Source organism: Nipponia nippon, unplaced genomic scaffold (genome assembly GCF_047370975.1).
Source record: "Nipponia nippon isolate SJK-2023a ecotype South Korea unplaced genomic scaffold, ASM4737097v1 scaffold_1, whole genome shotgun sequence".
Lineage (NCBI taxonomy): Eukaryota > Metazoa > Chordata > Aves > Pelecaniformes > Threskiornithidae > Nipponia > Nipponia nippon.
The window spans coordinates 84,694,057-84,721,676 of record NW_028262290.1 but is presented as its reverse complement, the minus strand read 5'-3'; the positions used below and the strand labels follow the sequence as shown (position 1 = coordinate 84,721,676).

The 27,620-nt window shown below is 36.5% G+C and overlaps 1 protein-coding gene across 1 annotated transcript in view; it reads right to left on the bottom strand.

Annotated features, from left to right (window-relative positions):
• LOC148057446 (uncharacterized) overlaps nt 1-21,804 on the bottom strand; it is a 53,139-nt gene extending 31,335 nt beyond the window's left edge. Inside the window, exon 1 of the transcript XR_015708406.1 lies at nt 21,722-21,804. The gene's annotated coding sequence lies outside the window, so the exon portion shown is untranslated. The remainder of the gene's footprint in view (nt 1-21,721) is intronic.
• Between the last annotated feature and the right edge of the window lie 5,816 nt (nt 21,805-27,620).

The window sequence follows — 27,620 nt, the reverse complement described above, 5'->3', positions numbered from 1 at the left end:
TAAGCAGCAGATGCAAAGGGTAAGTACAGCAAAAGCCTCTATTTAAAAAAAAAGCCAGACGAACCCTACAACAAAACCAGCTGTCTGAAATTTGAGCAAACTTTCATGAAGAATTTTTACATCAGCATTCAGCTAGCTATCTTCAGCATCTTTAAGAAATCAGATTTAGTTTTATAGCTTTGTACTCCAATTTGAATAACACCAGGAGACAAAGTAAATCTATCATCATTGTATTCAAGGACAATGTCTTTTAACACTGTTCTCTATCAAACAATCTCTGTCTAAATCTACTGTCCTAAATGTAATTTAATTAGAATCCTGCTGCACTATCACAGTCTAAAAGAGCAAAAGGAAAAGAAAGGAGGGGAAAAATAATCAGGAACATGAACTGATAAAAGGAATTGCTGAGCAGAGCCCTCCTCTCTCCCAAACATATACATATGTATAGCAAACCTACGCACTTAGCAATGCTGGAAAGAAGAAAGATGCTGATGATAATGACATGGCCTGCAGCTTTTTGTTAATGAGAACATCTATCAACTGATCTACATTAGAAATATTTCAGTTACCCATGCAGTGAGTTATTGATAAATACATTTAAACAGCAGACAGAGCATGGTAAGGAATAGCTGCATAGCATCTGCTAGTGCCCTGTAGTGCACTATGATTATGTCAAAAACAGAAAAACCTTCAGGCTGGCCACAGGATGTTTTTTCAAGCCTATTATTATTATTATTATGAATATCTGTGAGTTAATTTACTAAATGAATGCAAGTTACCTTTTTTGACAAGGACTTTTCAGCACAGAACTACATTCAGGCTAAATTTTTCTTGTGTTTTTCCTACTTTAGAGAAGTATTAATGCATCATATAAAAAGATAACCAGAGCACTCATGTTTAAAATTAAATATGTACTTAAGTTAGTATCACAAAAGACTGCCTTGGACATTAGCTACTTAGCTCTTCTTCAGTAACCCCAGTGCTTTCTAAAGCAGGGATCTTTTTGCATGTATCCACAGTGACTGAACTACTTAGGAACTGCTCAGCTTATGAGAATACCTTGCACAGCCAGATGGTGCTTATATCTGGGATTTCCAAATTTATGGCAAATGTTGATGAAAGCACCACAGCTGCTGCATGCTCACACAAACCGAGCCATCAGTGGGAACTGGCATGTTGCACATCACAATATCCCTGGAGAGCAAAGAGGTTTTGCAAGTCTGTGTAGAGAAGGTTTTCAGGAGCCAAAGGTGAAATCGGAAAAGAAAAAGAAAAAAAAAAATACAGCGTTTCTAACAAAAGCGGAGCCAACATTTAAGAACTTACAGCTTTGGAGGAGAAAACTAAGACACCTGTTGCACAGGTCTAAACCTTTATATCTAAGGCTCTCAAAAGTTTAAGTCTAGTTCTGTCTAAGAGTAGAGGTGTTCAAACTGAAATTTGGCAACGACAGTTCCTAGAAAGCCAGGAAGTGTCTGGAGACAGAACAATAAACACAGGAAATCAGCGGACAGCTTCACAGAACATTCAGTCTCCTGACTCAAAGATCAGAAATTGAAGTGATACCTAACTGTCTGTGCATACAAATAGAAGGCACAACATTCAAATTGCTTAGAAGTGGTTTCAGCAAGAGCATTAAATAATTATGAGCCTTCATGGAAACACCAACATAGAAACAGAAAAGTTAGAAGCCATTTCAGAAATGTTTTGAGAAGTCATGACCTCTCCTGGTCAGGCAGAGTATTATGGCTGGCTCATGAGAAGTAGTCAAATCTGATATTTTGCTTACTGCGCCTCATACACAAAATGATCCTCAGGAAGACAAACTGAAATAACGGTATGTATTAACATCCGTTGAATTTTGAATGAAGAGCTACCATAACATTATTTGACAGCTGACCCAGTTGCCATCTTAGGAACTACTGTCGAGCTTCACAGAACAAAATATGTGTTTCACCTGTATAACTGTACTCCAAGATGTCACTCTTTGGAAGTCCATTTCCTCACAACGGACTGCAGAAAGAGAGGAAAGGAACTATTTATTTTAAATATTTCCATGATGGACCTTTATAGCACATTACCATTATAGGATAACTACTCAAGTCAGTTCAAGGATTTTTGGAAGTATATTGATTGCAGATTGCCAAGTATATTAACTGATGATTTGCAAATACAAGAGGAGTTTTCAAGCTATGCAATCAGTATTTACTCTCTTTCTTGTATACGAACACGGTAAACACCTGCACACATTTTTTGTTAGAAGCTTGTTACTGCACTGACTTTACACTCACTGCATAAGCCTGCCACTAATAAAGTTAATTTCCTGGACAAGAGATCTCCCTTTTCTGCCAGCATTGGCACAGTTGTTCAAAATACACTGAAGTTAAATGACTTTATGAACTCCTGGCATCTCAGTTTTATATCTGAAAACAGCAAAGACAGTAAACGCTTCTCAAAGTGATGAGTAGTCTACAGTAGACTGTAGAAGCAGCAAACAGCTGGATCCACATGGTGCACAGTATACTCAGCAACACACAGAAGTTGTGCCAGGAAACCTTCGAGAATAATGAGGGGCAAAACAGCCTCTGGCAGTATGGAAAGGAATAGCAAAACCTCACTTTGAAGTTGAGGGTTTCCATGTTTAGCACTACAGAAAAAAAAATAAAACATGAAACATATTCTAGTTTAAAAATCTTTAAAGAGAAAGACATCAGTTAACATTTACTTTGATAACTATTGTTTCTTTCTGGTGATGTCTTCAAACTAACAGACACCTCTTTAGAAAGCCAATCATTCCATTAGGCCCCAAATTTCAGGCCAGTTCACAAAAAAATGAAAAATTCTAATGAAAACTATGCAAAGTTGGGATTTTCCTCTTGACCCTTTAACTAGATTTGTAGAGTAATTAAGATAAAATGTAAAGGATTTCACAGTTTGCTCAGAATCCACTTTGCACTCTTTAAAAGCTTCTTCCCACAGGATGGAAAAAGTAATTGATGAGAAACCAGAAAAAAAAAAAAAAGAAAAAAGAAGATCTTGCCAGCTGTGGCCAATGGAACAACATATAAAAAGAAAATAAGTGTGAAACATTCAGTAAGCTCTAATAGGATGATTTTTTTAGTTTTCCATTTTACCATTTAAAGACAATCAAGTTTTGTTTGCTTTGAGATTTTTTTTTTTGAGAATGCTTCTTGAGAATTAGAACTTCCATAATTGTCACAGCTCTTCTTCTAACACTGTATGATTTTAGCACGTTTAAAACTTAAAACGGTTACATATAACAGCCAGCTACAGAAACTACACTATGTACTTACACAGGAACACTATGTGTTCATGTTTTACCCAGGTCTTTAAGATAAATTCTCTCTGCAATCCAACTGTACATAGAAAGGGAGAAGGGGAGAGAATAAGCAATTAATTCAGGTCCCTTCTTCCCAAAGGGATAACATTTCCTATGCCAACATAATTACCTTTTATCTATTTTCTTCCAAAAATAGCACAACACTGAAGCTCAGAAAAATCCTACTGAAACCTCCTTTTTGAATTTAGCATTTACTTGGCTTTGCAAGCCTCAGAATTTTTAAACTTGTATAGCATTAAGCTGTTCCCCTAATATTCTTCATCTCATAATTTTCAAACAAATCTTTCATTCTGCAGGCTCACTTATTTTAATGCCTTTACCTTCACTGATAGCTGAAGATTGTTTCTTTTTTTTCCTCCTCACTCACAGCTATGGCACAACCTCTTTTTCTCTACAACATTCACACAAAACTTCTGGCTTTACTCCACATTTCCTTCTGAACTGTTATTACTCCTGTGCACCAGCATGAAATGCAGAATGGAAGTATTACGACCACTTTGCAACCATCTCTGGGTGTCTAGGGGAGGGAAGATGTGATCCTGAAATCTTTCCTGAGGTACTAGCAAATAAAACTTCAGATTAACAGACAAAAAATTTTTTCATAGATTTTGAAGTGTGGATCCCTATCCAGCACGAGCATTTTCTAAACATATCATCATTACATTGGTTCTTTAACACAGCAGAATCCCCCACATAGAGTATAAGCAGTGGATTTGCTCCCACACTCATTTTAAAGAGAGCCCTGTACACAAATAGAAATTGCCTCATAAAGAAGACACTGTAAACACCATCTTTCATTTGTACTTGCTATATAATGAATATTGGAGGCAACTGAGAATTTAATTACACCACCTTATATTTTGCTCTTAATCAATCATTTTCTAAATCTTAGAAATGCCTGTCTAGGTTGAGTCAGGCCTTCCTAGTTTAGGCAAGACACACATACAGAGCAGAATTTAATTTAGTCTTGTCCGTATTATGTAAATACACGGACTACAAACAATTCTTCATGGAGTAATACTATTACCATTTATGTGTACACACTCCAATTTTATGAAATATGAAATTCAAAGCCTACTGCTCTCCTGGCTCCTCCTCCTTGTTCTTCTGCTGGCAGGCATGAAATTTGAACCTGTCATTTCTTACAGTGCTCTAATTTTCCAGGACTTCGTAGGGTTTATTGATACTTTATGTGTCAGTCTCTTGACAGAATTTAGCTGAATGCTCATTTAGACTTAAATAGCGTTCAGCTTATTGTCTCTTTGAAAGAGCTTCTCTAGTTCTTCCTGTTGTCCATGCTTTTCCGGTGCACTTGAATACAGAAATACCTAATAAAAATGTTTGCGTCACGTTAACCAAAATGATAGTATAATGCAAAAGGTAGACTGCTACACTAACTCAGTCAGCACCTGATGTACTATCGAATTTCTACTCTTGACTTTTGAGTAGTTATTAACCTCCATGAAACAAAGAAGCAGAAGGACCCTACAAAATATTTTTCAAAGTGATACAGAGATTAAGGGGTGTGGTTGTTTGTTGTTTCTTAAACAGCCAAAAGAGTAAGCAAATAAAACTCGCAGGGCAGCACAATTTAATTACTTTCAAGACTGTAGAGAGAAAGAAAGAAAGAAAGAAAGAAAGAGAGATGAAGATAGTCCCAGTTTGAATACTATGTCTAGTCATGTTCAAACTTTGATATGGATTACACTAGATTGCCAGAGTTACTAAATTTTCCCAAATGAAGCAGGTGTCAAATCTGAACACCATATCTTCTACAGAGAATACATAGATCCATGCCATCTGTAGATCTGCTGATAATTAATTCTTCCATCTACAAAACAGAACAAACTTGTTATTAAATACACTGCACCTGTACAAAAACAGTACTTCAAAATACATACTTTTTAAATTAGTAATTGGGCCTTCTCACTTGGGAATGATTTATCAATTTAGTTTCAGTAGTTTTAAACATCTGTTAGGTTTGTTTTACTACATAACATATTCCAGTTCAAACTGTCTTCTCTAGGACCAGAAACATGAAAGAATACTGACAGCTTTCCCAATAGTCTCTAGTTTAGCAGCTTAGGCAAGTTTCTGCACTAAAACTGTTTTATTATTTCTAGAGTAAAATACTACTGTTGAAAACTACTGCACTATCCTGTGTGGAGGTATTGCTCCAACTGGCCTAGATTAAGGATATCTGCTTTATACGGGATGCCACATCATAGATGGTTTCTTAGTGATGTTGACAAAACTGGGTGGAAGGTAAGGTTTTAGGGAATTTTTTATCCACATGGATCAGGATTAGTTCATAATGAAACAAAATAGTAATTTTTAAACCCAACTTAAGGAAGCTCCTAAGAGTTTCCAGACACTGGAAATGAGATGGTTTAAATTTGCACTTTAAGACTTGAAGCTATACGAACAAAATTCATGTGTGCAGCAGACTCTATAATGGAGACTTCTAGTATTTCTGAGATAATTTACATATTAAAGAACATACATCAGTGGTATGCAAATATCAATTCTGGTGTTACACATGTCAAAATTAAGTCTTCAGTATTTTAACATCCATGCTTGTTTTCTGTTATCTTACAAATTCAAATTCCAAATTCTGTCTGAAAAGAAATATAGGTATCTGTTGCTCAATTTTACTTCAAAATCTAAAACATCAATTTAATGCTTCTCTAACTGATACAGAGGTCATGGCAAAAATCTGTCAAAGGCATATTGATACCAAAATGGAATCAGCTGACACAGGGTTCAGAGTCCAGTCTGCCTTCTTGCAGTTCTTAAGGCAGCTCAGGATTGTGAGACACATAACCTGCCTGACAGCAGAATATTTTTCCTTAGCCTGTCAGTGGATATGAATCTGACATCGTACCTTTTGATCTTTTAATCACAATAGTTTATAAGGAGGAAAGTACACAGACAAACTCACAGAACCCTGTCATATACAATAGTCTTTTCTTCTTATGCTTCTTCTGCTCTCTTTGGTCTGCACGACATCACTTTCAGAGAGGATTGAACTGTATGAAACAAAATGAAGAATTACAAAGCACTGTCTTTGCTCAGAGGGAAATGCAAAATGTTTAGAAGCAGCTGTAAATGAGAATCAGTTCAAAGCCCTATTGGTTCCTCACTCTAAATGTAGTTCTTCTTGCTATTTAAGAAAGACATCCACAATTGCTGGTTATTAATTTTGAACAGTTAAAAGGTCCTGTATCTGCATTTCTGGAATGGTAGTCAGATAGCAGAGAGAACAGAAACCTGCTAGTTTAATATTGCTAATGTTGTCCTCCCCATCCCTTACACTGCAAAGTAACAACCTTCTTAATTATTCCTGCTATTTCAGAGATTATTTTGATCTTTCAAATTATTTTGCAGCATCTCAGAAATAAAAAGTTACCAGGCCAGCAACAGATATATTCCTAAACTTTGTTATTACTGACATAAATATTTTCCGATATTAAAAAGGATTACAGAATTGAATGGATGAAACTGGGGTAGTTCTGTAGTGCAGAAGTCTCGCTTTTGAAAGTTAAAATGTGAGAAGATATTGAATTATAAAATGATTTTTTACTAATGCTTGGATTTTCTTGCTACAGCTAATGCTTTTTCAGGTATTTAATAAACCTAGAAGCTCTCTCAATAAATGAGAAACTTGATCATTAAAGGCAATGTTTGTATCTGGCTCTGCCAGATTTTCTAATAAAAAAGCACAATTTCATAACTTTGGATAAATCCAAACAGCACCATTAAAGATGTTGAAAGAAAGGAATCCCAATCACCAGTGAATGGATTGGCCTCTGAACAATGATTGCTTAAGCAACTGTTCGGGTATTATGGTACTGGCCGCCCACATCTCATGCATGTTCTCTTTAGCAAACCTTGTCAGACAGCTGTAGTTTAATCCCCCTTGAAGCTGCAAGGGTAACAGTGCAAAAGGCAGAAGGGAAAACAGCCAAACTTATTTTTATACTTGTCAGCCTTCTATGATACTGCTGGAAAAACTGAGAACATTTACTCCTCTAAGAATAAAACCTAAAAACTGTAAGCATAGCACATTGATGTTTTAACTTAAAAGAAAGGAGATAAGAAGCAAAGAACAGACTAACTTTATACTTAGGAAGTTCAGAAAAGAAAGGGAAGGTAAGAAATTTGCAATGAGTATGATACCATTAATGATAACCACAAAAATCAAAGACAGGAAAACTTTTTCTGACATACTTATCTTCATTTTTTTGCATGATAGCATAACGTTAAGAAATTATTGGTCCATATTATCATAATATCCCTCTCTTGTATAGCTCTTACAAGTGGTAGAAAAATACCCAAACACTTTCCATTTCATGCTAATCTTGTATTCCTTGTTAACATCCTTGCCACTTTAGATATTTTTACAGAAGTTGCCCATAGTGGCCAGCTGGATAAGTCAGATTTTTGTTTGGGGGAAGTAGGAGTGAAAGAGTGTTTAGCTGTTTGAGGAGAAAAAAAAAAAAAAAAAAACAAAAAAAACCCAACATATTTGTATTTATAGTGGGAGGTGGAGGTGGGGATATTGGAGCAAGAATTTGAACTATACAAGGGATGCCAAATCCTTTTCAGGCAAAGATAAGCTTCTTGCCAACCCTGAAAAAATTTCTTCAATATAAACCTCTGAAATATGTGGTATAATATTCTCAGCAGGATAATCACAGATGTTAAGTGCTAAGCTCTAAACATCCCAGAAGGTGCCATCTGAAGAGAGCATGCTCTGTCCCTTTGCAGCTCCTATCTACAACTGTACAGGATATGGAGCATTCCCACAGATTAAAATGAGTGTTTTTTTCTCCAGCACAACATGACAACTTTGAAATTCCAGGCAGAATTTACCTGGAAAGGCTATTCCAAATGCTTTCGACCCAGACCCATAACCAAGAACTAAGATAGGCAGCCTAAATGAGATTATTAAGATCAAGACTGCTAAAGAGAAACATACAAAAATAATGGTGATTGGGAACTCCTATGAGTGAGAAAGGAGCCAGGAATGAGGAAGAAATGAGCACTGGGGAGACAAGAAGCCAAAGGGTAATGGGCAGAAGGTTTGTCCACAACAGAGCATATGCTCATCCCGAGGTTGAGTCCAGAAACGCAACACTTGAAACCTTAGCATACTTCTGCAGTCATCAAACATCTGTGAAATCTATTGGAGAAGTATGTTATCACTTCTTCTGTGATCCTGTTCAGATGCTAAGTCTCTGACCCACTACAATGGATGACAAAAGAACCGAGTCCGGAATTATAGATTTTACATTTCAGTTACAGAAGCTGACCTTTAAAATTCATCTGTAAAACAAACTAATTGCAAATATTGCTAATTGATACAAGTACCTAACAAATGTCTTCAGCACACTGCTACAGAATAACTTCTGTATGCCAGCACAGACAACAGGCAGGCCCTTTCTCTTGATTTTTGCCTACTGGATCTACAACTCCACAGACTGAGGTTTCTGGTACTTGAGAGGTCCTTCAATAACTTTTGAAATGACTGATAAGTGCTACCATGACTGAGAGCTAGTTGCTCTCCAGAGGTAAATTGGGAAGGGTGGAATAAAAAGTAGAAAAAAAAAATAGAGAAAATTCACACCAAAAGCAATCCGTAACAATTCAAAAATGAAAATATTTGAAATAAATTAGCCATAGGCTAGGCCACTGTGACTGAGTAAAGAGCTGAGCATCAGATTACCCTCAAGGTTAGAATGGTTGCAATCAAGGGGACAGCAAGTTTTGAATATCATGCTCAGGACACCCAAGACCCAGTCCTGGGACAGTAGTAGGCCAAATGCAAACTCAGGTGAGTCTTAAAGCTTGTGTTTTGACCAAAGAATTAGATACATGATTATAGAAGAATTACATATAAGAATATATATGTAATTATGTATGTATCCTGTTCTACCTAGAGCCCATCCGTGGGATGACAATCTCCTTGGTTTCTTCATTAGAATACAACATTAGCAGAACTCTGTAACAGGTGTAGAGGCTCTAAGCAACTGGATAAATTATATCTAGGTCATAGAAAGGCAGTACATCCTTGGAAAGTATATACCTAAATAAGTGGATGAATACTGAAACTGAGAAGTCAAATACTCAAAGCTTAGGATACACTTACTCTTGCCTGAGGAAACTTAATTCAGTTTTATACTGCTTATACATGTTATACAACAATCTGTATTTGAAGCATCACACAATAACTTTTGCCACAGGCAAATTTCCTTGGCACTTTTGAGTGCCTGAAATGGCAATTTTAATACTTTTCTTTGAATACAATTTTCTGTGGGTGGTGCTACTGTGCATATGGAACTACTTTACTTTTAAGTTTCAAAAAAGTCCTGAAGAACATTTTTTATAAAAAATGTGCCTTTACTTTCTTTCCTAATTTACAGAAGGCAACACAGACATTTTGATGAAATGTCTATTCTGAATGAATGATAACATTTTGTAAGGTGTGTAGCTGGTATTCCCTTGTACTTTCTCTTTATGCATTCAAAAAAGTTAAATTTTCAGTCCATTTGAATTCCATGCTCAAAGATACAGCTTGTTAAATCTTGTTCCTATGCCAGTGGCATTTTGTAGAATTTGAAGCTGCTTTTTGAAGGACATTCTCTTCCAAATGAATAGAAAATCAAGCACAAAAAAGATGGGTATAGATCACTGTAGTAGAAAATGAAATGTAAATCTACTACTAATATTGACTATAAAGTGAGAAGAAAATCTGGCAGCAGTTGAAGCTATTCATAAATATTATGGTTGTCTTCAAATTTGCTAAGAAAGCATACAAATCTGTGAAATGCTACAACTGAAAGCTTGCATTCTAAAGTTTTGAAAACAAAATGAAGTAGTTTGAATTAAATTACTTGCAGTGGAATTTCCGTATGAAATATCACTGAGTAATCCCATCTGACTAACATGTATGAAAAGTAAAGTAGTGATACATCAAAATAACATATATTGAAGAGTACTCTGGAAGGTTTTTTTGTCCCTCATTTATAGTTGCAAAACCTCTGACCTGCTCAGTTCCCTTTTCAGCATGCATAATTTTAATCTCCAGTTCTGCATCGTCAAAGTTCCTACTGATAGTTAGGAAAGCATAAGTAGTTTAATGTGTTAATTTAATGTGTAAATCTTGGCCAACTCAGTATATTTATATGTGTTTTCCACCATGTTTCCTTTCTCAGGGTGGTAATGCAGGCATAACATCAAGATAACTTTCACTGCCACAGTAGTATGAGCTGTGTATTTACCTTAGAGAGATAATCAGATTTTACATTCCTGCCAGACAAACAATACCTTACTTCTAGCTCCTACCTGTACATCCATCTTATTCAAATACATCCTTCTGTATGGCATTGCATCAAGGAGAGCATGACTTTACAAAAAAACAAAACAAAAAAAAAACCACCACCACACCAAAAAAATCACATCACCAAAACCAACCCACAGATTTCATAATGAAAGAACAAATCTGATATCTTCTCTGGGATTATCTCTGCATATTGCTTATTCCTCGATTGCTTGTGGCACTTTGACAAAACAGTGTATTAAACTGACATAGAACATGTGGGATAATAGGTTGCTTGGCATCTGCAATAAAGGTATATGTGGAGGAAGAAAATCAGATCCATGGCTTCAATTAATTTTCATTTGCTCATTCAACTGAAGGAAAAGCTGATATCATCTTCTTGGCTCCCCAAAGTAAAAGTTAGGCTGAGTGCAACTTGAACAAGAGCAGAAGTTCCTCTTTCTTTCCTCTGTGGCCTGCAAACTGAATGACATTATCTGTCTTAATCAATGCCTAGAAGTATTTTACCTTATGACTGCTTACACTTTCTGTAATTATGACTAATGATTTTTAATTTGCTGATGGCAGTATGGGACTTCTCCACAATTTTGAGAGATAAAGCTGCCTAGCAGCCTCTTAAAGTTCTGACATTTGTCTTCACGAGCAGATCTTTTAATCTGGAGTTTATTAACAATTAATTCCATGGGAATCTTTATTCTAATAGGTTTGTATGGTACAAAGATTATGAAATACTCTAGGAATCTAGAGTCTACAAAATGAATAATTTTATTTAACATATCTGATTTTTTTATCAGATTATAAAAAAAAAAAAGATCTGAGGAAAAAAGAATTGTGATGTTGTGATGTGTGCTTTGAAAAAGAAGCCAAGACAGTTACATGTGAATTCTTGTGCCCAGAAGGCTTTCTTTTGCATAAAGAACATACTGTAAAAACAGTTGCATGTCCTAGTGGTCAGATTTGTTACATAAACAAGAATTTGGAAATAATATCACAGGAGTGTGACCGTTTACTCAACTTCTGCTTAGATTTTGGCTAACATGCAGCTCACGCTAAGGGCTGATGTATGCTGAGATTAGTAACATTAGGTCAAAGCAAGGGCAACACGTAGGCAGGACACGGTGGCCAGAAAGGGCTAAAGGTCATTATGCAACCAATATCCCCTGCAGCTTGCTGTCTCCTGCAGCTGTAATCCTTGCATATTGATTGTTTGGCAGTTTCCTCAGAATCTGTTAACTCATGGAAACGGTATAGACCAAATTTCCAAGCTGGAAGTTATAAATACATCAGTTTACCTCAAAAGTTTTTGAAGCAAATTCAATTGCAGGTGGAATGCCAAGGCTTTTGTGCTTCCCAGTGTGATACAGGGGATGTCCACACCATGATGGGGGAAGAAGGATGAGCATGAGCACTCTCACAGTCAGCTAGGTAACTATTTTGCTCATAGGTGCACGAGTTGCAAGTTGCAGGTTAGAGAACTTATTAAAAACCTTGTGAATTAAGTGATGAATTAGTGAATTCACATATTTGTCTGCTCTGTACAAAGGGAATTGAGCTCTTAGATGTCGTGTTTGTTTTCTTTCCTAATGAGCTCACAAAATAAATTTTAATTTACAGAGTACATTGTCCTATAAATTTGAGAGATCCAAATGGACCATGACACAGGGCATTATCTATGATCAGCTACAACACATGACTGGAACTGATTCTCTTAAAAAAACCAATATAATTAAGCTGAAAATGTAAAGTGTAAAACTTTGCTTGCAACACATTTTCAAAGGTGTTGCAGTTTGATTGGAAATCATCTTCCTCCAATTTAGCTTTTCTAAAAATAAAAGAGAATTACCCTCAGATGGAAGACATCTACACCCAATCGATCAACAAAAGCTATATAAAAAGGAATACAAAATTTCAACTGAAAAACAGCCTGTGAATCTGTTATTAAAGAATGTGAAATGCAATACAGGAATAAGAAGTGACATAGTGGGGAATAAGCTTCCTAATGTAACGGTTACGTTCTACACTGACAGTATTTAACATACAAATATAACATTCTCAGTGTTTTAGTTTTGTATAGCGTGTAGAATTTGCTTATTGAGAATAAATATTAAGGTATTCTGAAACAAAACATAATGCTCTTAATAATGTATTTATGAAGTAGTTCAATTAAATAATCCCTTAACAGTAATATTTCTCCTTATTAAAACATCTCAAAAGATGCATTAATCTTGTGTAAATCAAAACAACATATGCATGCCCTCTTTTATGTAATTGCATTAATATACTGATTAATTTATTTTCTTGTTGATTATTAATGAATGATCACTCACAGGAAGCAATGGATTATACAAAGGGCTATAAACCAAGTGTGATTTGAGATCTCTCTCTTAGTCATTTTTTTTTTAAACGTATTTGTCCAAAAACATACTGACTCCTGCCCCTTTCTGTAATGGGACAAACAATTCACTTGAAGTGTGCAAATTCAGTGAATTTTGGCATTCTGAGTTTCCGATATTCATTTAGTTAAGAAAAAGTAATTTAAGTTGCCTTAGACTCTTACTGACTTCTTGTGAAACACTTCCCCATTAACATTAGCATTTAGGTTTATAGGACAGTAATTACCAGAGTGCACTGTTCCCCTTTGGCATAATATTGACCTAATATTGAATGATAATAAAATGTTCTATAAAATAAAAAAAATATTATTTAGATTAGTATTGCACAGTCTTAATCTCTCCGCCTGCTCCACTTGACCAATGGGGATTTTTTTTTTTTCTAATATAAAGCTATTATTACTTTCTAGTAGCTTTGGCTGGCCATACGCCAGCCCACATTAACAGAAGTCATGCTCCTTCACCTCTAGCGGCCCATCCTATCCAATGCCCCTGACAACTTCCCGCATGACAATGTTTCTATACACCTAACACATGCGTGCCTCCACGGTGCCCTTTGGCTGTCACACACCTCGCTGCTATGGCACAAGACCCCACCAGCCTCTGTACTCTGGCTCTTCCCGTCACTGCTGTGCATTAGAAGTACCAGGCTCTCTATTATAGTCAGCATATTCTGCTCTCTCAACTAAGTGGCTGGCAGGAAAAAACAGCACAGGGTAGTAAACTGAGCACAAAGGATAAGTGGACCAAAGCAGAGGGTTGGTACAGTAACTTGAGGCTAGAACAGTAAGAGCAGGAGGCAGGGAAATCCAAAGAAGACAAAAGACAAAGAAAGACAGAAATATGTTTTGATATGGAATGAAGAAGCAGATGAACTTGTCCCCAGGCAGTTACTTCTCTATGCCATACAGAACCATATGTAATGAATCTCATTGTTTCTCCAGGTTTTTGGACTGATACATAGATTGTCTTAATGCTATCTCTCGGATGCACAATAGCTTCCTTGACCTATAAAATTAGCCTAGAATAGACTTTGAAAGATTACTAGAAAACCATTGGACTCTCTTCAAAAACTCACTAAATTCATTGTGGAAAGTGTTGATGCAAAGATATTACTTTTTTTTTCTCAGTAGTATTGAAGAGGTCTACGCGGTTTGCCACTCCAGTGAGTAGCGATTGGATTATTCAGAAGTATCAGTTTACTCACGATTAGACACTAATACATATTAGTGTATTTCTGGATGGGGAACTATTTTTAGTGAAGGATGGGTATTATGGAAAGCAATTGCCTCAGGTATTGATGAATCAACATAGAAACGAGCTGAAGTTTTTTAGAATGTTTTACATTTCCAGAGATATTCCTCAAATTGAGTGGGAAGGTTCTTAATCCTACAAGGGCAAAACAAAAAATGGGGTGAGAACCGATTCTCAAACCAGCTGAGTCTTATATTTTATTGTACTTGCGCATATAAATAGCGTATACTCTTTTAGCTTGTTTTGCAGGAGCTGTTTGAATTGAGCTATTTCCCACAATGAAATACAATTGCTTCTATTATTAAGACTGATAGCAAGTTGGCCTCCAAGCATTGTATTGGAGTTAAAGCTCCATCCTGGACACGGACACATATTTTGCTTGGGCTGAAAAGTTGCATACGTGACACAGTTGATTTCTAGAGTTTGAGCTTAACAAAGGGGTACCATATACCATTTATTTTATAGTTTTAGTTCATTTGATCTTGCAGCCAATATAGTATATCAAGCACACAGATGGCCTCTAAACAACATGTTGCCAATACTGAGTTGTGTGTAACTTGCAGCAATTTAAGAAGAATATGGATAGAACTCAGAAATAGGTGTGACTACATTAACTTCTACCACAGAAGCTGTTAGCTGAGCGTAATTAAAGCAGTGCAAGTATGCCAACAAGCCTTGGAAATTCATCTCTTGATAACCTCTCAGTTCATTATTTTCTCACAACCCAGAAGAAAAAAAAAAAAAAAAAAAAGATAAACAAACCCATAAACCTCTCCACTGAAGATAACAGCAACTCAGAGATGGCAGAATTTAGTTGCAAATCATTTAATTGATCCAGCCATTAGATCCCAGCAGAGATCACTGAGCACAGATGTCCTGTTGCTGGACGAGATGCTTAATTGTTATGTAATGTTTTAATTCTCAGATTGATTATTCAGTTCATGTGCATAGTAGTATTACCAGAAAGTTAACTACTCAGATTGAACAAAGACTGAAAATTAGAATGACATGCTGCACTGGGACGTATCATTTGAAGACAGTTGGGACTATTCAATGATAATGATGCTCAGTTGACTTAATTATTTCTACAGTATCGTGAACACGAGTACTTCACTCTTGCATTTCCTCCCCATGCTTATTATAAAGCATGTGACAATATAACCTCCAAGTATTTCTCTGTCTGGAAGGAACAAGCTTCAGTAACCATGCATTTATCTATTACTAAAATTTAGAAGTATACTGTGGACACATGTTCAGTTTTTCTCCCAAATACAATTAATTGTGTCAAACATAACACAGGACAGTTTTATTTTATAGTTTGGAAGTATGTCTTGGATACTGTATCTTGGATATGTGTATACTTGGATACTATACAAGTTAAACCAACATTAAAGAAAAATAATTAAGAGCAGGAAGAGCAAGAATGGAAGGAAGGCAAAAGATACATTTTCAGATTAAATTCAAGTAATTATGTGAAATCACCAAGGCTGCTGCATAAAGGAAAGTTCACTGTGCTCTCAAAGGTTCATATAACCTTTGCAATGAGTAATAATATAATTTTTAGTACTTCAAAAACCCATGAGATCTGAGTCTTTGTTGCCTCTCCAACAGTTGGAATAACTGACCAGTCTGAAGAACAGCACTTGAAGCATAGAAGGTACACACTTAACCTCTGGGTTTTTTTTTTTTTTTTTTTTTTTTTTTTAAAGGATAAAAACCAACTCTGCTGGGAATAGACAACTACTTCTTGTTTATTTATTGTAACTAGACTATCTCTAGGGCTGTGAATAGACACATTAGCAGTTAATCACCTGTTAGGCACTTTATAAACACCAAGGATTTTCTGCATAGCACCCAAGGGTTTCAGTTATTAAACTTATCTTAATTTATTTTAGGAGTGATATTCTGAGAACTTCCTAGAGGATTACATTAGTCAAGACCCCATGTTTACACTGAGTGAAATTGAATTTGCAGGAAAATGAACAGTAATATTCTGGGCACACAGGAGCCTAGAAATTATGAACTGAATAGATAACAGAAAAATGGATGTAGTGATAAAACAAGCTGAAAGGCTGGGTGAAAACTACAGCAGAGATGAAGAGGAGATGGTGGTGTACATGTGCTTGACTGAGGGTTGACAGCAGCTTCTGCTTTACAGTTTTACACCAGGTATTCAGAAGCTGGAATAAGCTCTTTCCTATGGGTTTTATATATGACTTAAATTGTTACATACATGTTACCAGGAAGGTTGACAGAGCACAAAGTATGAAAGAAGAGTTCATTGTGCTTCACCTTCTGAAGAATCTGCCTTTGTGAAAAAATTGGAAGCTCATACTTTTTGGAATGGTTTTATTCCTAAGAAGGAGGATTAAAAAAAGGTATGCATGCAAAATTCAACACCTTTCTGGCCGCCTTCACTCACACCCAAAAAAGAACTGGGGAGTTTTGCTAAAAGTTAAGGTGTATCACTTCACTCGCCTCCCCCGAAGTGGTTACATTAGTTAAGATAAAGAAAGAATCTTCAACCAAAGCATAAGCAACACAAGCTTTTTCTTTAAAGGAAGATTAATTTCATTAAATGGTCAATACAGAGTGCCAAATGACAGTTTTGCTGATTGAATTGTTTTTTCTGTGGAATAGCAACAGGCATCAAAGCTTTTCCTAAGCTGTTTTGCTAGTGTACTACAACCCTGAAACAACATAACGATGTCTGAGAGACAGAGGAAATTCAGCAAGCAGCCTACTTAGTACCCATTTTTTTGTACTGAGACACAGACTGCAGGGCCACATTCCCTGCTGACAGCTTTGTGTAACTTGGCTTACTTGTTATTGAGCTCAATATTCTGTAGAAAGGATGATAGAAGAGTGGCATTTCTAAACCGTTCTAAAATAGAGGGCAGGCAGTGCAAGAAAGAAGGGAAATAAGCGCCAGCATGAGTACTGCCATGGTATAAAGCCAATAATTGGCTTATGCTATTCAATGTGGACAAACATAAAGGGATGCAATTTTTATTGGCACCAAGCTTGTCAGAGGTCAAGGAGCATCTGGACAACACTCTTAGTCATATGATTTAGTTTCAGGCAATCCTGCAAGGAGCAGGATCCTTATGAGTCTCTTGCAACTTGATATATTCTATGATTATCTAGACACAACAAGAAATAGGAAATTCCCTCAATAGCCACTGTCAGACAAACAAAGAGATTAACGAGTTAGACTATAGTAAGCAACAATTTTAAAACATCCCATCTTAAATCACTAAAAATAGCTGGGACACAAAGTTTGATGCTTTGAAATGGAGGGAAACTATAGTTGATAATTAAATCTTTTTTAATATATAGGAATCGGTTCACTCATTTTATGGTAAAAAGCAACATTGCAGAAATATCAATTATAGAAGGGTAATATATACAAATAAATATAAATATAAAATTGCATCAATCATCATATAGGTAGAAATGTCAGTCTTTAGCAGAGTATGAAGTTTTTTCTGCTTCACCCTAGCATGTTGCTAAACAGTTATGGACTTTCCCTACCACTCAATCACATACAAGCAGAGGGAAAGAGGAGTGCAAACTGAGTTTTATCTCATGCTTTTAAGATGATAAAAGACAAATATTCATCTGATCTCTCACACAAGAAAGTCACACAGTCAAACATCCCTTCACCAAAAAGTCCTATCTTCTTTTGTAGTCATCTTGCCTCCTCAAACAGAAAAATTCTGCTGGAAGTCTCTTGGCCAAACATTGAACACAGCTGAATCATGGGGAATTTGGGTGGAAAGCCTTCTGGGAATTAAAAACTCAGCTCTCGTTTCTGGAACAGGTTTCTAGTAAGGCTTAGGAAAAAAAAGGTGTTTTTTGAACTACTTATAATTTTTTTTTATAGAATTTGCAAATGTGCCAGAAAGCTTCTAGCAAACTTTTCCCACACTTTTAAATTTTTTTTTTTTTTTAGAAAAAGGAAACATTAATTTCTTCCATCAGACACAAACAAAACAATCCAACACAGTATTAAGAAATATTCTAGATAACTCTTTGCTCTCCAGCAGGGGTAGTACTTTGGAATTAACAGCTAATTTTTCTTCCAGGTATTTGGCCCATTCTGCAACTTTCTGTAGTTTTCACATAACAGACATTTAACCCCCCATCCTTTCATTTTGCTTTCTGGATTGAACAAGGCAAGTGCCTCCAGTTTTCTCTTCTAAAATAAACCTTGCATTTCTCTGCTCGCCCTAATAACTTCTTTGTACTCATTTACAGTTTGATTTTTTTTCTTGGATATGATTAAACACAGTTGCAGGGGACATTTTGTTATTATCTTTTTTTTAAAGGAAGAGCTGTGATAATCTTTCATAGAGCTAATACATATTCATGGCCATTACCTACTGGCTACTACATTCTAGCCACTAAAACTGCAGACCCTTAACCCATTTGTTAACATTTCATAGCTTTATTAAAGAGTTTTTTTGCAACCTGTGATTCAGCCAGGTCTGCAGTGAAAGTGAGCCACAATGAAATAATTAATGTTGACTTTTACCAGTGTTTTTATTGGTCTTTAAATTCTCTGGCTAGGTTCATGGAGAAAGAGGAGGAATACATCTCTGAACAACTTGATGCAGCTATCCACAAACTGTGTTCTCCTCTAAATTCTGAAGCAGAGTAACACAAGCCAACTTTATTTGTTAAGTAGAGTGCAGGAGGACATAAATACTCAGAGCTCCAAGCTTCCTCTAAAAAAAAAAAAAAAAAAACCACACAAAAAACTTTTAACCTATTTCTGAAGACAGTATCCAAGATAATGTGTGCACAAAAGACTTTTTCAGAGGCAACAAGTTACACTTCTTGCCTGTTTGCACTGCAGACATCCTCACAAAGTATGGGATGAGGCAAGATCCTCATATTAACAAAGGTGATGCTAAATATCAAGAATTATGGAGAGAAGGCAAAGTTTAATATCACTTCCTACCAAATATTTTATCCCTTGATAAAGACTAATTGTTAACAGTGGAGTAGTAGTTATACTTAATAAAACCATTAAGCTTTTCAATGGAAAATTCTACAGTTTATGCATTTCAGTCTGCATTGTGAGGCCCTGATCAAAAGATTAAAAACCAGGTATTGCCTGTGCATTGTAAGCACTGTTAGGAATTACATACATACCTAAGCTTGCACTGTTTGTATGATGACTGAAATGGCAACTTAAAAAGCAGTTTGCTTCCTATACCACAGCAATCATGAAAAGAAATATTTCTCTAAGAAATCCTATCTGTTTTGACTCAGGACATTGTGGAAAGATGGAGAACAACAGTCTGAAGTATAAACTGGGACTGGACCTGTACAGGGGTGACAAAACTGTTCTTCCCAGCCACCCATTTTAATAAAAGTATTGGAACACACTGAATTTTAGTCCTGTTATGGAATAAATCCACAATTTTGAAACCTCAAAACACCATGAAATGAATCTGTCACATTCTCAAGGCCTCTCTAGTATATAGCACTTTTGGAAATCTGGTCCTTAAGTCTTGTCTTAAAGAGACAGCTCATTAAAATGGAAAGCTGTGACACTTGCTAACCAATAACACTCTGGAGAGAGTTCTGCATACATTTGCATAACTTTGCTCCCTTTAAAGGCAATAATGCAAACATGAGACCCCTTGTTATTCACACACTTTAAAACAATCAGTATACATTTGTTTTTAACTTTTGCTCAATTAGCCTCATCTCCCCCAAAACCTTTTGTAATAATCAGTATTTACTGTCATGACACATATGGGCACGAGCAGAACTAATCATCTGCAGGCTGTCCCTGCTGCTGAGCTGAACAAACAAGCTGTTCAAGACTTCTTCCTGCAAACGTTTCTGCTTCATAAATCAATGAGAACCTAATGGAACATTTTCCCTTCTCTTTTTACAGAGACACAACTGAGACACACAAACTCATTTCTGAATGTCACAAAAGAAAAAAAAAAAAGGGCAAAAAAAAGCTGGCTCAACTGGATATAGTTTGTTCAGAGACATGGGCCCAAGCAGACAGTAATAAACCAGCATGCCAGTCCAACTGAAGTTTTAATCTATAGAATTAATAATATGTGTTCTAATTCCTGTATCTGTGACAGATGGTCAACAGAGAAGAAAACTATCCTTATCAGCACTGACGAGTTTAGAAATCCCAATGCACAAACCATTGCTGGAATTGGCAGAACTGTTCAAAGAATTAGAGATCCAAAAGTAGTATTCTCTTTTTCTCCATTGCACTCCTAAAATGTGTTTTCACTATTTGCAAGTTACATAAAAGCAAACATATCCTTGGGTTAAAGCAACTTGTCAATTTTCATTAGTATAAAGGTTGGGTGGTAGGTCAGGGACATGCTAATCCAATAGATTGATTGCTTCCCCGCCCTCCCCCATTTCAGTGCTCAGAATTTTCATTGACCATTGGGAACGATTGCAGCTCACTGAGCCTGAACATTTTTGTATGGCTCACAGATAATCAAGGTACTGCTTTCAAATCCAGGCAAATTATCAGTCTTAGAAACATTAATTACTGGAAAATACCACCATGTGTGAGCTGATACAGGTTCCCTGATCCAATTCTGAAGCTATGAATGCTACAGAAATGTTTGGAGGGCTTCAACTGATTTTTCTTTTTCATCTACATGTCTGAGTCTGAGCCTCTAGATCCCTACACAGACCTGCCAGATCAAGCCCCATATCTACATCTGTACAGGTAAGTACAAAAGGCACAGGACTGTTCTCTGGCCCCAAAGGCAAGCAGCAGGCAAGCCCATGTAAACATGATTAAACTGTCCCTTCCTCAAAGTGGTCTTGCTCATACTGCTTCCTTAGATCAATTCTAGGCTAATGTTATCCACAAAACCATGCCCAGACATTGTTTGCAAGACTGCTAGTTGGACCAAAATCACACCCATTAACGTGTTACAAATTAAGCAATGTGGATAACTATATGGCAGTGCTTAAACCTTAATTACAACCATAAATGTGAAACACAGATGTAGAAGCCAGTTCCTTTAGCTCACAAAGCAGCACTAACCTCTGTGCAAGTACATTTCACTCTTTCTGCTAGGCGGAGTACCAGACCCAAAAAACAAAGTGTTTTCCCCGGGAGCTTGGAGAAAAAACAAAGGAAATCAACCCCTGCTCCCAGACTTCAAATCCAGAATTTCAGAACTGTTCCCTCTGTCTTTCACTAGAAGGTTGCACCTGCAAAGCCCTGCTTTTCCCGTGGTCACATGCCCAGGCTGGCTAAGCTCCTACTAGTACATAACCTCTTATAACACATCATTGCCTGCATGGTCTGTCTCCTCTGACTCCAGACAAATAACTAAGCACCCAAGTGACTGCAAACTACATTACCTTTTGATGGCACCACAGAGGCTGCTGATGTCCCCCCAAAGTCAACAGGCTGTAAAGTACATCATACAACACCTAGACCCAGCTCCACTCCCATTTCACCCAAGCTTTCACCTGGACCCACTTATCAGCTAGTCGAACACCAGACATAAGCAATCAGATGCTGCCATCACAACACACCTCTTTACAAAGACAGGAGAGAAACAGTAAGTTGCAACAGCTCTTATTGTTTACCCACATTTAGACCAGGCTGGTGGTAATGGTTTACAATTAGTATTTTTAGCAGGCATTGGCCTGTTATGTCCCATTCTTGCTGTGATTTAAAATAAGTAATAAATGTTATCATTATCACTATCACATTTGCTTGCTGTTTAATCAGAGAAAAAAAGGCCAAGAGATAAGAGGACAGAAAAAGTGAAATACATTCTAGTGATGATTATTCAAACATAAGGTTAATATCACTGGCAACATAACTAGCAGAGTGTTATGCTCATTCCAATATTTAGCTGCCAGGTTTCCCATCATAGAGAGCACAAACAACTGTGGTACCATTTGGGACCTCTATTATTTTTACAGTTGTTACAATAAAGGGCTCATTATTATATCTGTTTTTCAATGTCTCAGAGAGGCTACATCAAAAAACATGCACAGAGACTAGAGCTTCTGCATTTTTTTTTTTTTTTTTTTTTACTATTGGGCTTGAAGATCATTGCAGAGAAACCTAAGCAAGTATAGAGCTCTACTGCTGTTACTACAGTTTGTTTTTATGGGACTCTGGGTGAAGTTGCACAGGGGTAAGACCTTCCCATAATTTCAATCCTGGTCTATATCACAAATTATACTTCTGAATACGGGGGGAAAGGGAATCACAGGGTGTTCCTGGAGTTGTTTTTAGAATGGGTAGGGAGATGAGAACAAAAAAAATACCTGTAGAGCTGAGCCTAATGGTTTTCTTCAGCTGTAGGTACATGAACAACTGATGATAGTGCTAACTGGGTCTGGAATGCCAGCTCATTCCCCTTCACAATCAGTACGAGAATTGTCTCAAATCTTCTGAGACATATTTTGTTTGGTTTATCTTTTAAGTCCCAGCTCCTGAGTCATCCTGGTGTGGGAAAAACCCAGTTCAATCAAAAGTAAGCATAAAGAATTTAAATCCCATGGGACAAATTAAAAAGCTCAATATTTACTGTTTTATTTAATGTTTTTTAAAAAAATGCCTTGTAAACCAACCGTATATTTAACTGAGTCCATCCTCATCAGCCATGAATTTATGACATTAGCGATTTTTTATTTTTTATTCTTATCTGGACAAGCCAGCCAGTTAAATGAAATATTTCCTCTGAACTGATTTCTGTGGGCTTGAATTTGCAAAGCCTTTGCCATGGCCTCTGTGGTTCATGTCTCCCATCACTGGTAATAACATTGTTCAGTTTTCTTCAGTAGTCTTTGGTCCAAGTTCTAGCCAGGCTAAGGATGGCATAGTTACTGAAACCCATGCAGCCCAGCATGGCCACAGAGCAGGTTTCATACTACTTTGATACGAAATCTTGGAAAAAAATCCCTAAATTTTCATCCCTTTGGATAATTTTAGTGACAGAGCTGTAATGTAAATTACAATAAATTTTTAGTATCTAATTAGAAAATTATTACTTTAAAATAACCAAAACTTTCCTAGCTCCGTATATGTGGTGTGTTCCCTTTGACCCATGATAGGAGTTTGAGTGTAAGAAGAGAAATTATTGCAAATACAGATCTAAATAAAAGGTGTTGCTGGCAGGAGTACCCAATTGAAAGTGCTGAGGTTAGAAGATCAAACACAGCCAAGTTCCTATGAGTTTCAGGAAAGCAACCAGAGATGTAAGCCTGTGTCAGCAGGGACATGGGTACTTAATGGCTCCTTCACTGTAGAAATAGTGTTTCTCCCAAGTGATCAAAAATAGATTTAACAACCGTTATTTGCTTCCTTCAGATATGAAAGAAAGAAGATGAGGAGAAACTGCATGCAGGGGGAGAAAACACTGATATTAAAAAAATAAAATTAAAGCAAAAAATTAGTTTAGCTTTTAGGCCCTAAGTGGATCAGTCTAAGCCTATTGCTTCCATGGGATCGGCTTTTGCTCCTCTATGGAGAGCAAAGAGAAGAGGGAGGGAGGGAAAAGTCTCCCTCGGCTCAAGGAGGCTCTCCAGCCCTCTGAATGGTCAGTGAGGCAGCTGTAAATGCAGCTTGGAGCAGCTGCTTTCCTGGAAGTGACAGAAGGAATGGGGACGGACAGAGGAAGCCCATTGGTTTGGGAGTGTTGGGGGGTGTGTGTCTGTGTCTCTTTCCTCCATCAGTTGTAAAGGAAGCCTCCAGAGGTTAAGCTGAGGTCAGTTGCTGCCAATACTATTTCCCACCCTCACAATCCTCGTCTAGGACCAGCTTATATGAATTCATTTTTCTGTACATCCAAATCTTCCACTGTGGATAGCAGTTTACTGTCCCAGTAGCACATAATCATAGAAAGGCAAGATCACCGAGAGAAATAAGTTATTGGAGAAAGCAAGGGACAATTTCTTGTGATGCTGTGAACAACAGAAAAAACTATATCAGACAAAATAGCATGTGATTGTGATGGATTATAAAAGAAAGAGTGAAGTAGAAAAGGTCAAACTTCAAATTCTAATTTTAAACCCATTTATGCACATATAATGAAATAAAATGCCTTTTAGTATGTGGGCTAATAGATAATATTTCCTTTAAGAGAAGAACAAAGCTGCAAAAGGCTAATGCCTACCTGCATGGTCTCCATCGCATAGAAATAAGAAGATAAAATGAACTCTATTAAACGGCAGCCTGTGACTCTAACCAACAAATGCTTGATCACCAAAACATTAAAAAGCCATCAGCTACTAAGGACAATCTCAGCTGAAGTGGACACCACAGAAATGACAACACTGCTCACAAAACAAATCAATGCACTTGAAGCTTTGCAGCTGGGCTAATGCAACTAGAAAAGAGGCTGGATTAAAAAAAAAAAAGTCATTTACTGCTTTATTTCACAAAGCCTAGATATGTACTTTCCCACAGGATGCTAAGAAACACACACAGCATCATCTTGTCAAACAATCATCCTCATATTAGGTGACAGACTAACTGTAGACAATGACAGCAAATCATTTATCTATTCTAGGGCACCTAATGAATGAGACGAGAGGGGAAACAGGGAAGGGGAACTTTTAGAGTTAACATCACAAATAAGCACAAACAAAAATTCAGAAAACAGAAATAATAGAAGATAGGTGAACACCCACTCACTTGAGAAAATCCAGATTCAAACCAGCAAGAAACAGCCACTAGGCTAGGGGTTTGTTTTCTAGATGACGATTAATTTATAGTGCTTCTGTCTACGTGTTGGGTTTCCACACAGAAATTCACCTCAACGCCCTTAGTATAACCTGATACAGAATCATGACTTAACAATAAATCTCTCTTAAATCTTATGATCATCATTATGTTAAAGAAAGCATTTTTCATCCTTAGTTCATGTTGTTTAGTTATGCTTGCAAATTAACCTGTGCCATTCTGTTATTCATAGAGCAAATGGAAACCTTTCACAAAGGGAGGCAGTGGACGTGGAAAAGTCTGTGTTTATTATAACTAGATTACATTATGGAAACATTTAATGAAAAATCTTATTTTCTAATCAAGCAGTAATTCTGGGATAGTTTTGTAGGGTTTTCTCTGCCAGCTAAGTAGTTTACTTTGCTTCTGGTTTTTTGTTTTAAAGTTGTCTAACATCTTGAAATCACAAGACTTTGACAATGAATGTTTGTTTTAATCTGCTCATTGATTCAAAACACATCAACCCTCAGAAAATGATGGTTTTGTTCAAAAAAATATCAAAAATGAAACTGAAAAGTAAATATTCATCTTCACATAAAACTTCCTCATAAAATACACATAACTAAGATGTAAAAAAAACAGATTTCAAAGTAACCTTCAAGCAAACTCTGTCTTAGAAAAGACTTAAATATCTGTCCACAAAGTATTATTAACAAACATGTGAGAACACGTGAAGGGTGTTTTTGAAAAATTTTCTGTATTTCCTTGAATTTAAATATTTCATTAAGTAGTATTGTATTCATACACCAATATAATTATTTGCTGCTGCTTTTATATACTATTACTTTTTTAGGTTATTTTACCATCTCTAACAAAAGCAATCCTCTGTATAGACTATAAATTATGTCACCTATATGTCATTTTCTCATTAATCCTGACTGAACAACTGTTTACCCTACCCAGCAGATTCAACAAACTAGTATGAAGGTTATGGGAAATAAATACTAATGCATTAACAATTGTATGTGTTCTTAAAACAGTTTATCCCAGATCCATAAGAAATATTAATGGATATTATCAATATTACCTCTAATCATCAAACAACCCTTCCAACTGATAGTATCACCCCTGAGGTAGGAGTATCTGAACTGATTGTTAATTGGTCCCTGAACCCCCAATTTTTAGCTAAATTAATACAGCTGAAATTATATATTAATGTAAGCCAAATCTGGTTTGCCTTAATAGCAGGTCATAGTATTTGCAGTAGTTCAAGAGCTGATCCCCAAGGCTCGGCAGCCATCACCTATTCAGAAGGATGAGTTGTCCAATGGGAGTGATAATGCCTGATGCGGGTGCTGGGAAGTGTGAGACCACTGGCAATGGCTGGTGGCCAGGCTCATGTAGTTGATGGAGACAGTATTTCCCACTATCGCTGCTGGAGACCAAGCACTGTGATAGGCACCTCTGTTCACATTTCTGGCATTTTCATAATGTTCTTTTACTGCCCCTTCTATTACAGCCCAGTTCCCATGCCGCAATATGCCTGCAAGGATCTAAGCATTCATTTATAAATTTAATTGTTAAAAGGATTAAACAGTTTGATTCAAACTGACATCCTCTTAAACTTAAAAATCCCCCAGGATGCCATTTTTTATGTGCAAATTAACATATATATTTGCAGCATAGTTTGTGTTTTCCTGAAAATACGGAGGTTTAATAAGTAACATAAGTGTAATTTTAAACAGCAGATCTTTATCAGTGGTTCACAGATAATGCATATATTTCAAGAGAAAGCCAAGATGGGTTTTCTAATAAAACAATGCTTTTCATACCTGGTAAAATTAATTCCATTTGCTGGATAAGCTTTGAACAAAAGGCTGCAAAATGTGGTCAGATAATTACTATAATCATGTGGTTCTCAGATCATTCAAAATTGATATCTCCTTTCTCCTCCCAAGAGTCCAAATTCAACAAAAATATGGTCAAACAGAGAGTATTATAGCATTTTTTGAAAGACCATGACACTTCAGTTACTGAAACTAGTCTGTCGGAAAAGCAGCAACAATGTTGTGGTGGGAAGGATATGGAGAAGATATGCACTTGAGTTGTTAGAAGAACAAAGCCTTCCAAAAGGCTGCAATGTATTTAAAACAGACAGATGCTTAACCTAATTTAGTAATTTACATAAAACCTTCAAGGTATTATTTCATTATAGAATTGTTTTCTTTCACTTTTCAAGGTGTATATATACCTGTTTTATCTACCTCTCCCACTAGCTTTTTAGAGCAGGAATAGAATTTCTGTTTTAATTTGTTCAGTGCTTAGAACCAGGAGGTCAATATGTGACAGGATTTCTAGCTAATACTAGCTAATCTTATCTAATTTGAGGTCCAACCACTTGCTAGGATCTCTAAATGTCAGTCATCATTTAAGCAAAATCCCCGGTAATATAATGCCATAAATATTGCTTGCATTAGTAAAGCTGAAGGTCCTGCTTTATTTAATAAGGAAATAGAAAGTTCAGGGCTTAAGAAAGTAAGCCTTTGCTCATCCACAATGGTGTGATGTAAGACAGGA